The 12,936-nt window shown below is 42.6% G+C and overlaps 1 protein-coding gene and 1 pseudogene across 1 annotated transcript in view; one reads left to right on the top strand and one right to left on the bottom strand.

The window, feature by feature from the left end:
• The window catches only part of LOC136005990 (urea transporter 2-like), a 399,495-nt gene that overhangs the window by 52,078 nt on the left and 334,481 nt on the right, over nucleotides 1–12,936 (top strand). The gene's annotated exons all lie outside the window — the stretch shown is intronic.
• Nucleotides 5,959–6,077, bottom strand: LOC136006100 (5S ribosomal RNA; annotated as a pseudogene).

Here is a 12,936-nt window from a genome sequence, read left to right on the forward strand (position 1 = left end):
TGTTTAAGTCAAGACTAGGTACCTTTCTGAAAAATGTGTGGTTTAATCCACCATGCAGATTCAGGAAAAAAAAAAAAGTCAGGCAATAGACTGTGTATATGATAGGTCTTCATTGCCTGCCTTTTCATTTACAGAAGCTGGAAATCAAATCAAGCTAAATCAATTTCATCATTAAACAAACAAACAAACAAAAATCTTCTTGGAAATAGTGAAATAATGGACCTTTTATAAAAAGGTTTGAATTCTGTCTTTCATGCTCAAATAATACAAAATGCTTCAGATTTCTTCTTAAATAGAGTAATTCCTGACTGAATACTTGAAACTCCATCTAGATCATGGGTGATATTAAGTTACTTTCTCTCTCTCACCAGCTATGTGTAAACCCCCTCTTTCTGCCTGTCAAACTCCTACAAATGCTGCTCTGCCATCACACAGTCATCTCCCAGCCTAAGAGCACAAGTCTATATTATCTCTCATTTCTGGATGCTGTCTGTATTTAATTCCAAGTAATTTTTCTAACTGTATTCATTAGCACACATGCTATGCATTCAATTTGATCATCTTATTATGCATGCAGAGTGCATTTGTATACAATTCTTTTAACTTGAATCCTAGCAAGTTGGGATTCCTGGGTGGGAAATGTGTAACTTGGGGTGCAGTGATCATGAAATGGTTGAGTTCAAAATCCTTAAGAGTAGTGAGGAGGGCACAGAGCAAGTTTCCTGCCCAGGAATACAGGAGAGAAGACTTTAGCCTTTCAGGGATTTGCTTGGTAGAGTACCATGGGTCAAAGCCCTGAAGGATTTAGATTAGACACTAGGCAGAAGTTCTTCCCTATGAGGATGGTGAGCCGCTGGCACAGGTTGCTCAGAGAAGGTGTGGCTGCCCCATCCCTGCAGTGTTCAAGGCCAGGTTGGATGGGGCTTGGAGCAGCGTTCTCTAGTGGAAGGTGCCCCTGTCCATGGCAGAGGGTTGGAACTGAATGAGCTTTAAGGTCCCTTGCAACCCAAACCACTCTATTATTGTATGATTTTATGCAGGTCATGGCTTCTCTTTTCCTTCACCTGACACATTAACTTATTTCTTGCTCCAGAAGTCAGACTGTTATATGGATAGAAAGTAATCTACTGAAACATGGCATATTGTTTTTCTTTTGTTTTGTGAATATGCGACGTCGTAGTGTAGAAGGATTGGACATGTTGCAATACCTTATTCCAATATTCTTTCAAACCTAAGTGTTACTGCTGCTATCTGAAAGCATGTTATGAATACTTGGCAGGCATTTTTTTTTTCTCCTTTTCCCTGCTGTATACATAGTGAATTGTGGACTTGTAAGATGATATTCTTGACAGCTAAAACTCCCATCAGAGTTCATGCCTTGTATTAATACGTAGCGATGTTTTGATTTAACTGTTAGGAGAAAGAATATGTGCAAGAGAATTTTTATCCATAAACTAAAGACAAAATTAGAATGACAATTACCAAAATAAATCATAATTTGATATAGATTTAAATAACTATGTACTACCATGATGGCTTAGTAAATCAGAGAAGCAAGGTATTTTTCTACCCTATCTGTGTTTTCGTACTGTCCTATATAATAGTTCATTCTGGTGAAAATCAAGACCTTTTTTCAAAAAATATGTATATTAGCCATTTCCAGTTATTCATTTCTGATGTTATTTTATACTATTTGTTGGCTGTAAGCAGCTTAGTTTGTCCGTATGCAAAACAAAATGCCAAACAGCAAGGCAAAGGCAAACTGTTGCTTGTAAGAAATTCTTGAAATGTCTTGGAAAAGATCAAATCTTTTGAAAGTTCTTGAAGAATTTTGATCTTAAGAACAAGAAAACTTGACAGGACTTTTTCTTTCCAAACCTAGGAGAGCCAGTGTTATGACAATATGAGGCTATTTCACATCTGCAATTTAAAGGCTTTTATCTTCCAGTGGTGCTTCCAACCTGGGCAAGATAACACTCTGAGGCACAATTTTACACTTGCTGTGCCTGTGACAGTGGAAGTTTTGGTGGTTTCCATTCCAGTTTACACTTTTTCTTGCACTGTTTGTGAGAAGAGGCCCACAGTCCGCTGAGTTTATCTTTCCAAGTGAACAAACCATTCACTTATAGATGGGCCCATCTGAGATGAACCCCAACCCTTCTCTCCCAGTCATAGTTTCCAATGCACTTTAGCTGCAGGCAATGTTTTATGGTGATGATGGAGATATCCATTGTTGAAGGCAGTGATAATGGAAACTTCTACTGATAGCTAAGTATTTCCTTGATGTCTTCCACTCCCAGTACAGTGTGTGATCCGGGCTGGGCGTTGATCAAGTTGCTGTTACTCCAGTCTAGCCACTAACTCTTGGTCAGTTTAATAACTTCCTAATCAACAGCTTCACTCTTTACTTTTGGTTTCTGACCAGCAAGTGGATGTTCTCTGGGTTTGCATTAGCCTTTGGATCTCAAAAATTCGCTTGTTTTTTTGAGTCTGACCAGAGCAGTGCATAGGAAAATAAAACAAGGATGAACAGTCTCTGCTCTGACTACTGAAGTTAACTGGAATTCCTCCTTTCAAAGCAAGATGCGATCTAAAAAAAAAAAAAAAATACAAATTTTCCCATTAATTACCCCAGAGACCAAACTGTATATGAGTTAGGCAAGAACATTTCCCACTGAAATCAATAAGGGTTTTTGAGAGGTGAGGAAAACATACTAGGTAGCCAGTCTAACCTGTATATGATTGCTAGGATAAGTGTGTACCTTTGTGTTCATATACTTTTGTGGGGTTTGGGTTTATTTTTATTCTTTTCCCAACAAGGACAAGGATTATCACATGGTACCATGTGTACTATGTTACATAATGTTGATTCACACCCAAGAGATAACACAGGGCTGGAAATGATGAAAAGGGTATGCCAAGTTAACAGACACTGCTTATGCATTATAATATGGTTGTGAGTTTCCAAACAGGAAACAGGGAAATAAAAAACAGCAGATAGATGCATGTTGATTTATTGAACAGGTTGTCCAGCCTATGTGTAAAATATTTGTGACAGCAGAGTACATCATGGCATCCTGCAGCTGTCCCTGGGCTTACTCATCACCCACTGGGAAATGCACTGTGCTTGCTCATTACCACGTCCTCTTTCCAGAGATATACATTTGCAAGTTTTCTTCCTTTTGTAAAAAAATATCAAACATAAAATCCATTGTCAGGTTTATTCTCTTGATTATAACTTGATATATTCTTCCTCTGCACATGCTCTGAGCTGTTTTCTTTCCTCTGTGCAGCATGGCAGCTGTGTGCAAGCATTCAAAACTTGAAGTCAGGAATGTATTTTTTCCTAATAACAGGTTTCTTTGCTGGCTAAGTAAGGATCCTGTGGGATGTAAACACAGTATAGCCAAAAAACTTTGCATGCTGATTAAAAGGCCTTTGCCTGGCAAAACAGGTGTCCCTGGCCAAACCCATCCGATTTGATTCACCTGATGAAGAGAAAGCTAAAGTCAATTAAGCACTCTGAGGGCTGTCTCCAGTTCTGCATTGCTAAAAGCGGCTTCATTCAAAACAAAACTAGAAAAAGGAATGAAAGTAGCTTTCAGCCAGATAGAAACTTATTTTGGAAATGTCTGTTTATGACAATATTTTCTCAGTTTTCATCAGCTTTCATCATCTGTTTAGTTTGTATGTTTTCTGAAAACCTTTGAAAGAAAATATTTTCACAAATGTGAAAACTTTCCTTCTGTAGTTTTCTTTATCTTTCAAAAGTAATAATACTAAGAAGAAGAATACCCAAACAAAAAATGGTATTCCTCCTGCAATTTTGATCTTTTCCTTGTCCTTAAATCACTTCCATTGAACCCAGCTCTCTCTGGACTTGGGGAACAAGTTCATTCCTATCACAAGGGACTGAAGAGGAAAAAAAGAAAATAGAAAAAAACCCTGTAATAAAGTAAGCAGAAAATCAATCTGTTCGTCCACTGCTACCTTCCATAGCCTCAGCCAGCCACCTCCCAGAGTGATATTCTCAACATGGTTTAGTGATGGTTATGAAGAAACCCATGAAAACAGTTGTATTATAGATGTGGACTAATTGGCTATGCAAGGACTAGGAACCCAACACCCAGATCAAAGCAGACAGCTCACTTCACTGCTTCACCACTGCTGAAGCATGCCTGATGTTTTAAAGCAATCTTTCTTTCAGTCAAGGAAGAAGCAACAAGTGAGTCCTGTGAGTTCAAAGCAAAGATACTCGTAGAACGGGCTCAGTCTTTGCTTCCCTTGTCAGTTGCAACAGAAGGATTTATGATTTGTGTGGATGAAGAAATGACCATACAGAGTTTCAGCTGATCTTGTATTGTCTAGAATGCAAAACTTCCCTTCCTACCAGAAAGCATCTTACATTTTCAAATTATTGATAAGGTAACTGGTTACCTAGTGGTGATTTTGTACCTAGTTTTCATGTGCAGACCTGTATTAAATCTACAAACTCCACAGTGCCTGTGTTGAGAGGCAGGTAGGAAACATGTAAGACTCATCATCCGTCTACTTCTGTACATATACATACTCTGTTGTGTATGTGGTGCTGACCAGATGAAAGACGCTATTTTGCTTTCACCAGGAATTCTGTGAAGACTTATCTATCTGAACTTCCATTGTATCACCAGGGTCTTAATTAACTAGCCTGTTCATATGCATTCGAGGGGTCCTTCTCATCTGGCCTCCAGCTATCACTTTAGGGGGTATGATTTTCTTACTGGTCCCACATTATGCCTGCTAGCTGAGGATGGCTTAGCTACCCTGGGGTACCTCAAATGGCACTTGGCACCAGAGGAGGCTGAAGGTCTGGTTGACATTATCAGTAGAGCCTACAGAGTTAGTCACCTCCATCTGGGTTGGACTGTAGTTTAAGTGAGCTGAAAGATGCCCCATATCTCAATTAATTATAAAGAAACCTAACATGACACCTATGTGTATGTGTCCTTATCAGGGAACTTCAGAGGCTCCGTAATGCATCCATTCTTTTGGCTTTTTGGGTGAGAGACTGAAAGAAAGCAAGGGGGAGCCCTTATAAACTTAGCTAATGTAGATTCAGGTTTCTAAGTGTATGTTTATGCCACTAAATCTTGCACTTTTAAGTTGCTTTATTTAGAGATCTGCTACACTTTTGCACACATAATCTGGGAGTACACCAATACAAAGCTTCCCTCTTAAACTGATACATCTGATCTCTGTACCAGGGAAGGTTGTGGCATAGATCATCTTGAGTGCACATGGCACTTGGAGGACACCCAAGTGACCAGGCACATTCAGCATGGTTTTATGAAAGGCAGATCCTGCTTGACTGACCTGAGAAGATGACTTTCTTAGTGGATGAGGGAAAGGCTGTAGATGTTGTGTACCCAGACTATGCCTTTGGTACCATTTCCCACAGCATTCTGCTGGAGAAACTGTCTGCTAATGGCTTGGATGGGTGCCCTCTTCACTGAGTGAAAATCTATCTGGATGACTGAGCCCAAAGAGTTATGGTGAATGGAGTTAAACCCAGTTGGTGGCAAATCACAAGTGGTGTTCCCCAGGGCTCAGTACTGGGAGCGGTTCTGTTTAATCTTTATCGATGACCTGAACAAGGGATCAAATGAAACATCAGTAAGACTGCAGACAACACCAGGCTGGCTGGGAGTGTTGATCTGCTGAAGGATAGGAAGGCTCTGTGGAATGATCTAAACAGGCTGGATTGATGGGCTGAGGCCAATGGTAAGAAGCTCAACAAAGCAAAGTGCCAGGTCCTGCACTTGGCCACAATAATCTCATGCAATGCTCCAGCCTTGGGGAAGAGTGACTGGATAGCTGCTCATGGAACAGGACCTGGGGTTGCTGAATGTCCTGGGTTCAGCAGTAGTACTCATTTTTCTCCTTCTTAGTAGCAGGTGCAGTTGCATTCTTTTGATTCTAAGCCTACACTACCCAGGATTCGCAGGCGGTCTCCCACCCAAGTACTAACCGAGTCCAACCCTGCTTAGCTTCCAAGATCAGATGAGATCAGGCTTTTTCAGGGTGGTGTGGCCATAGGCACCTCACGTTGTGTGCCACAAAGAACTGTCATGGTTGAAGCCGAGCCGGTAACTCAGAACCACACAGCCGCTTGCTCACTCTCCGCCTTTCTTCCTCCTGCTGCTCCCAGAGGGATGGGGAGGAGAATCAAAAGAATGTAACTCCCACAGGTTGAGTAACTAAGGCGTAACACAAAACCACTACTGCTACCACCAATTATAATAATGATAAGAGAAATAACAAGGGAAGAGAATACAACCATTCACCACCCACCAACCAATACCCAGCCAGACCTGAGCAGCAGTCTAGCCCTTCCAGGTAACTGCCCCCTGTTTCTATACTGGGCATGACGTGCTGTGGTATGGAATACCCCTTTGGCTAGTTTGGGTAAGGTGTCCTGTCTCTGCTTCCTCTCGGCTTCCCCTCCTCCCTGGCAGAGCATGAGACTCACAAAGTCCCCAGTCAGAGTAAACATTACTTAGCAACAAGTGAAAACATCAGTGTTATGACCGCTGTTCCCAAGCTGAAAGTCAAAACCACAGCACTGCACCAGCTACTAAGAAGGAGAAAAATGACGACTGAACTCGGGGCACTGAGTGACGGAGCTGAACATGAGCCAGCTTGTGCCCAGGCAGCCAAGAAGGCCATCAGCATCCTGGCCTGTATCAGCAATAGTGTGGCCAGCAGGACCAGGGCAGTGATCATCCCTCTGTACTGGGCACTGGTGAGGCCGTACTTTGAATGTTGTGTTCAGTTCTGGGCCCCTCACTATATGAGAGACATAGAGGTGCTGGAGCAGGTCCAGAGCTGATGAAGGGCATGGAGCACAGGTGTGATAAGGAACGGCTGAGGGACTGAAGGACTTTAATCTGGAGAAAAGAAGGCTCAGGGGGGACCTTATGGCTCTCTGCAACTACATGAAATGAGGTTGTAGTGAGGTGGTGGTCTGACTCTTCTCCCAGGTAACAAGTAATAGAACAAGAGAAAATGACCTCAAACTGCACCAGGGGAAGTTTAGGCAGGATATTAGGAACAATTTATTCCCCAAAGGGTTGTCAAGAACTGGAACAGGCTGCCGAGGGCAATGGTGGAGTCACCGATCCTGGAAATGTTTAAAAGACGTGCAGATGTGGCACTTAGGGGCATGGTTTCATAGTGGCCTGGCAGTGCTGGGTTAACGGTTGGACTTAGAATCATAGAATCATAGAATAGTTAGGGTTGGAAAGGACCTCAAGATCATCTAGTTCCAGCCCCCCCTGCCATGGGCAGGGACACCTCACACTAAACAATCCCACCCAAGGCTTCGTCCAACCTGGCCTAGAACACTGCCAGGGGTGGAGCACTCACAGCATCCCTGGGCAGCCCATTCCAGTGCCTCACCACCCTCACAGGAAAGAACTTCCTCCTTATATCCAACCTAAACTTCCCCTGTTTAGGTTTTAACCCGTTACCCCTTGTCCTGTCACTACAGTCCCTGACAAAGAGTCCCTCCCCAGCATCCCTATAGGCCCCCTTCAGGTACTGGAAGGCTGCTGTAAGATCTCCATGCAGCCTTCTCTTCTCCAGGCTGAACAGACCCAACTTCCTCAACCTATCTTCATACGGGAGGTGCTCCAGTCCCCTGATCATCCTCGTGTCCCTCCTCTGGACTTGTTCCAACAGTTCCATGTCCTTTTTATGTTGAAGACACCAGAACTGCACACAATACTCCAGGTGATGTCTCACAAGAGCAGAGTAGAGGGCCAGGATCATCTCCTTCGACCTGCTGGTCACTCTTCTTTTGATGCAGCCCAGGATACCGTTGGCTTTCTGGGCTGCGAGCGCACACTGCCAGGCCATGTTAATTTTCCCATCGACCAGTACCCTCAAGTCCTTCTCTGCAGGGCCGCTCTGAATCTCTTCTTTGCCCAGTCTGTAGCTGTGCCTGGGATTGCTCCGATCCAGGTGTAGGACCTTGCACTTGTCGTGCTTGAACTTCATAAGGTTGGCATTAACCCACCTCACAAGCGTGTCAAGGTCCCTCTGGATGGCATCCCTTCCCTCCAGCGTATCAACCAGACCACACAGCTTGGTGTCATCGGCAAACTTGCTGAGGGAGCACTCAATTCCACTGTCCATGTCAGCGATGAAGATGTTAAACAAGACCGGTCCCAACACTGATCCCAGAGGGACACCACTCGTTACCGGTCTCGGGAACTTCACCTGACTGCCATGATTTTTCAAATATGATGGACAGTGGCTTAGCAACTTCATTCACCAGCTCCTTCAGGACCTGCGGATGGATTCCATCAGGTCCCACGGACTTGTGTGCGTTCAGATTTTGAAGATGGTCTCGAACCAGTTCCTCTCCTACAGTGGGCCCAAGGTCTTCATTCTCACAGTCCCTACGTCTACCTTCCAAGACTTGTGTGGTGTGGTCAGAGCCTTTGCCAGTGAAGACTGAGGCAAAGAAGTAATTCAGAACCTCAGCCTTCTCCAAATCCAGGGTAGCCAGTTCTCCTGAAAGCTTCTTCAGGGGCCCTATATTGTCCCTAGTCTTTTTTTTGTTTGCTATGTACCTGTAGAATCCCTTCCTGTTATCCTTAACATCCCTGGCTATGTTTAATTCTAACTGGGCCTTAGCCTTCCTAACCTGGTCCCTAGCTTCCCGGACAACACCCCTGTACTCTACCCAGGCCGCCTGTCCTTGCTTCCATTTTTTATAAGCCTATTTTTTCCTTTGAATTTTCCTCAGCAGCTCCTTATCCATCCAAGGAGGTCTCCTGGCCCTCCTGCTGCACTTCCTTCTAGTTGGGATGCAGCACTCCTGAGCTTGTAGCAGGTGATCCTTGAATATCAACCAACAGTCTTGGGCCCCCTGCCCACCAGGGCTATATCCCATGGAACCTTACTAAGCAGGCTCCTGAAGAGGCCAAAGTCTGCTCTTTTGAAGTCCAGGGCAGTGAGCTTGCTGCACGCTCTTCTCACTGTCCTGGGGATCTCAAATTTAACCGTCTTGTGATTGCTGCATCCAAGGCTGCCCTAGACCACCACATTCTCAACAAGCCCTTCCCTGCTGGTGAGCACAAGGTCAAGCATGGCACCTCTCCTTGTCGGCTCCTCTATTACTTGCAGAAGGAAGTTGTTTTCCACACAATTGAGGAACCTCCTGGATTGCTTGTGCCGTGCAGTGCCATCATTCCAATGGATGTCAAGGTGGTTGAAATCCCCCATGAGAACAAGGGCCTGCGAGCATGAGGCTTTTCCTATCTGTCTGTAGAGTGCTTCATCCACAGGTTCTCCTTGATCAGGTGGCCTGTAACAGATCCCCACATTAATGTCTCCCACGGCTGTTTTTCCTTTAACCCTGATCCACAAACTCTCTGTAAACTGCTCACCTGTCCCCAGACAGAGTTCCATACTCTCCAGCCTATCCCTAACATAAAGGGCAACTCCCCCTCCCCGCCTGCCAGGCCTTTCTTTTCTAAAGAGCCTGTAATCCTCCATTCCAACACTCCAGTCATAGGAGCCATCCCACCATGTTTCTGTGATGCCTATTATATCATACCCCCGTAGATGTGCACACATCTCGAATTCCTCTTGTTTGTTCCCCATGCTACGGGCATTTATATAGAGGCATCTGAGCCGAGCTCCAATTGAAGCCGACTCTTTGGCTGGAGCAGCCGGAATGTATGTACATTGTTCCGAGCATTTATTAGGGGTGTTGGCAACTGACTGGGTGTGTTGGGATGAAATGATGCCCCCTTCCCCCAACACATCTAGTTTAAAGCCTCCTTGACCAGTCTGGCACGGCTCCTACCAAAACTGTTCTTCCCCTTCTTTACCAGAGCAGCTCCACCAGCCCTGACTTGATGATCTTAAAGATCTTTTACAACTTAAACAATTCTATGATTCTACTATTTGTTGTCTTGTGGCCCTCTTTCACCCCACTGTCCCTGTTCCTGCATTTATGACCAAGGTTGAACCAAATGATGGAAGCTAGACTACATTTATAATGGGATTAATGGAGTTTTTAATGGATAATTTATGGCTGATCAAATGCATTCAGATAGGATACTGAACCAAAATGTTCTATCAGACATATTTAAAGGAAAATAATAATGACAAAAAACTTTCATTTCCATTTATAATCTACCTTTGCTTGACCTTAATTTCATTAGTTTATGCAATATTCATAGCAGCAAAAAATCTTTCCTATATCTTTTTTAAATAGTTCCACTGTAAGCCTGAGTGGATAGTAAAAGGGAATAGTAATAATGAATCGAGTCTTTTGAAATATTCATAAAGAAATTCAAAGGGTTCAGAATCTGATCTTTTTCCATTGCTTTAATTTTGCAGTTTTTTTCTGGTTTGTCAGAATTTCCTGTTATATATCATATTTTCTTCATTCAAAAAGAAAGGAAACTTCAGTTCTCATCTCTGTCTTTTGAACTTAAGTTAATCGTGATCAGTTTTCACATCACAACATAATAAGCACACGATATTTTGTTTAATATCATAGTAATAAGAACAAATATAGGGATGAGGAGTTTAGCGTCCGAAACTGCAATTTAGGAATATGCTTATTTGCATAAAAAAAAAAGAAAAAGTGCTGCATAAAAGCTACAGTTTGGAGTCCTTACAAACACGTTGTAAACTCTTTGGGTTATGTAGACTCTAACTAAACTTTTCTTTGTTATTCTTGAACCTGCCACAATATTTGATTAATATCCTCAGCTTTGTTTAGGTGATTGCAGCATACATGAAGTCAGTGAAAATGAGACAGTTTACATCACCAAAAATCTGGCCTTGTGCCTTTGATAAACGCCATATATTCTTTAGTTAACCTAATCTTTGCTATGCTGCTATTTAGAGTGTGGTTGTGACTACTATGCTGAGCATGGACAACACTATGAGGAGTAATCAGCTTACAAGGCAGATGCTTTCCCCACCTCTCTGTTTTTCCATGAAAGAGGGTAAATTCAAAATGGTGACTCTTTTTGTGAGGTGGTTATCATCAGGTAAATCATCATGAGATGTGGATAGAGAGATAAATTTTCCTTTCTCATCACCTTCATATGTTACAAGCTTATTATATTGGAGAACTCTGCGTTGTCTATCTGGCAGTCTCCTGAAAAATTTGGCTGGCTTTAGACAGAAAAGAAAAACACATCAGCTTCATGGAAAATCAGATTTGTAAAATTAAAAAAAAAAAAAAAATGAAAAGGCATACAGAAATAAAAAAGATCTGCGTTTTTTTTGTTTTCAGTATAGATGAAAGCAGACCCAAAGACTATGCATCTGGTATTCCCACGCCCGCATTGACACATGGCCATGTTACACCTCTTTAACTGGGCACCCCAGGACCTGCCTCTTGCAGGGGAAATCAGGCCCCTGGAAAACTGTGAGAAGCTGAATTATGGATATGTAGGGGGAATTTAGGGGATAAACTACCTGACTCCATAGAAACTGAACTCATGCTGCTCATGAAACATGTTGTTGGATGAAAGTTTCCACAGGAGGAAAGAGAAACCCTGTAGGTCCTGCTACCCAGGGGGAGGCCAGGGACTTTCCCACCCAGCTCACTGCATCCTATCCATCACAGCCCTTGGAATAAGAGATTTTGTTTTGATTTTTGCAGATTTTTAATTAAAGTGTTTATCATTCCACAGGAGATAAGAAGGCGTATATAAAGTCCGGGAATTTTTTTCTCCTGATTCTCATTTATTTTTCTTCAGTGTTCCCTCCCTTGTGAGTAGCACCACTTAAAGTGAAATAAAATTCCCTCCTTGGTCAAACACACTGGAATGTTGTTGGAAACAAAGCATCTGAAGTTGTTTCCGTCTTATTTCTCTCTAAATGGTTTGCCCATACACTTTAGGAAGGCAATCCCTTTCATGTCGCATAGCACATCCTCACTGGCAGCTACAGTGTGTGCACTTTATTAGAGCATTTTTTCCCCCTAGATATAATGGCACCAATTAAATTACCTTGCAGCCTGACCTTAATCTGGCAGGAATGATTATTCCATGAAACAGTTAGAGCTCTAATTGACATGAAGTGCCTGCAAAATATGTCTTTTGCAGCAGACCCTGTCAAAGTCACATTGATATGCTAATACCTATAGCTGGCAGAATCACTTCATAAAGAGAGACACTGAAAATTGAATTATTTCAATTTCAGTACCTAGGAATCTAGTGATCTGTCTGTATATGTAACTAAGTAGGTGCAGTACTTTATATGGGTAAACAGCTGTACTAGGGCGTTGCTATGGAAACTGCTTGACTCATGACAATTGTGTTAGTGATGAAGTCATTAGCGGTGTGAAATGTACTTTGAGGTTGTCAAGTGTACACTCCAGGAATATTTCAACAGTATTAGTGGAGCCTTTTCATTTGCATAATTTAGGCTTTCACATATGATCTCGTTACGGTGTGTGGAAATGGCATGCCACAGCCATGGCACGGCCGCACTCAGCACAGGGTTACTTGTGTGCAGCTCTGCAATGAAATGCATCGGATTGTGCATGCAGAATAGAGTTCTCTTTATAACTGAATCTTCTCTTCCTTGACTTTTTTTTTTTAATAAAAAATGTTTTGAGGCATAGCACTGTTCAAAAGATGAATTGCTTAAACTTTTATGTTTAAAATCAAGTTGACTTTGAAATTCTCGATGCCTGTTGTTTCTTTTCTCCACAATAGCTCCAGATTTACTCCAGAGAAACCACAAGTAGTTTCAAGATCATAGGAGGCTACTTTTTTCTCATCTTAGCTTTTCACTATTTATCACAGTTAGTGCTATTTCCCATGCTATAAAGCTGAATGATGAATCCCAGGACTTTTCTTGGAGTCGTATGTCCTTTGTTCTAGTTCTACATGTTTCAGACTATGGAAAGCTTTG

This window comes from Lathamus discolor, chromosome Z (assembly GCF_037157495.1).
Source record: "Lathamus discolor isolate bLatDis1 chromosome Z, bLatDis1.hap1, whole genome shotgun sequence".
Classification (NCBI taxonomy): domain Eukaryota; kingdom Metazoa; phylum Chordata; class Aves; order Psittaciformes; family Psittacidae; genus Lathamus; species Lathamus discolor.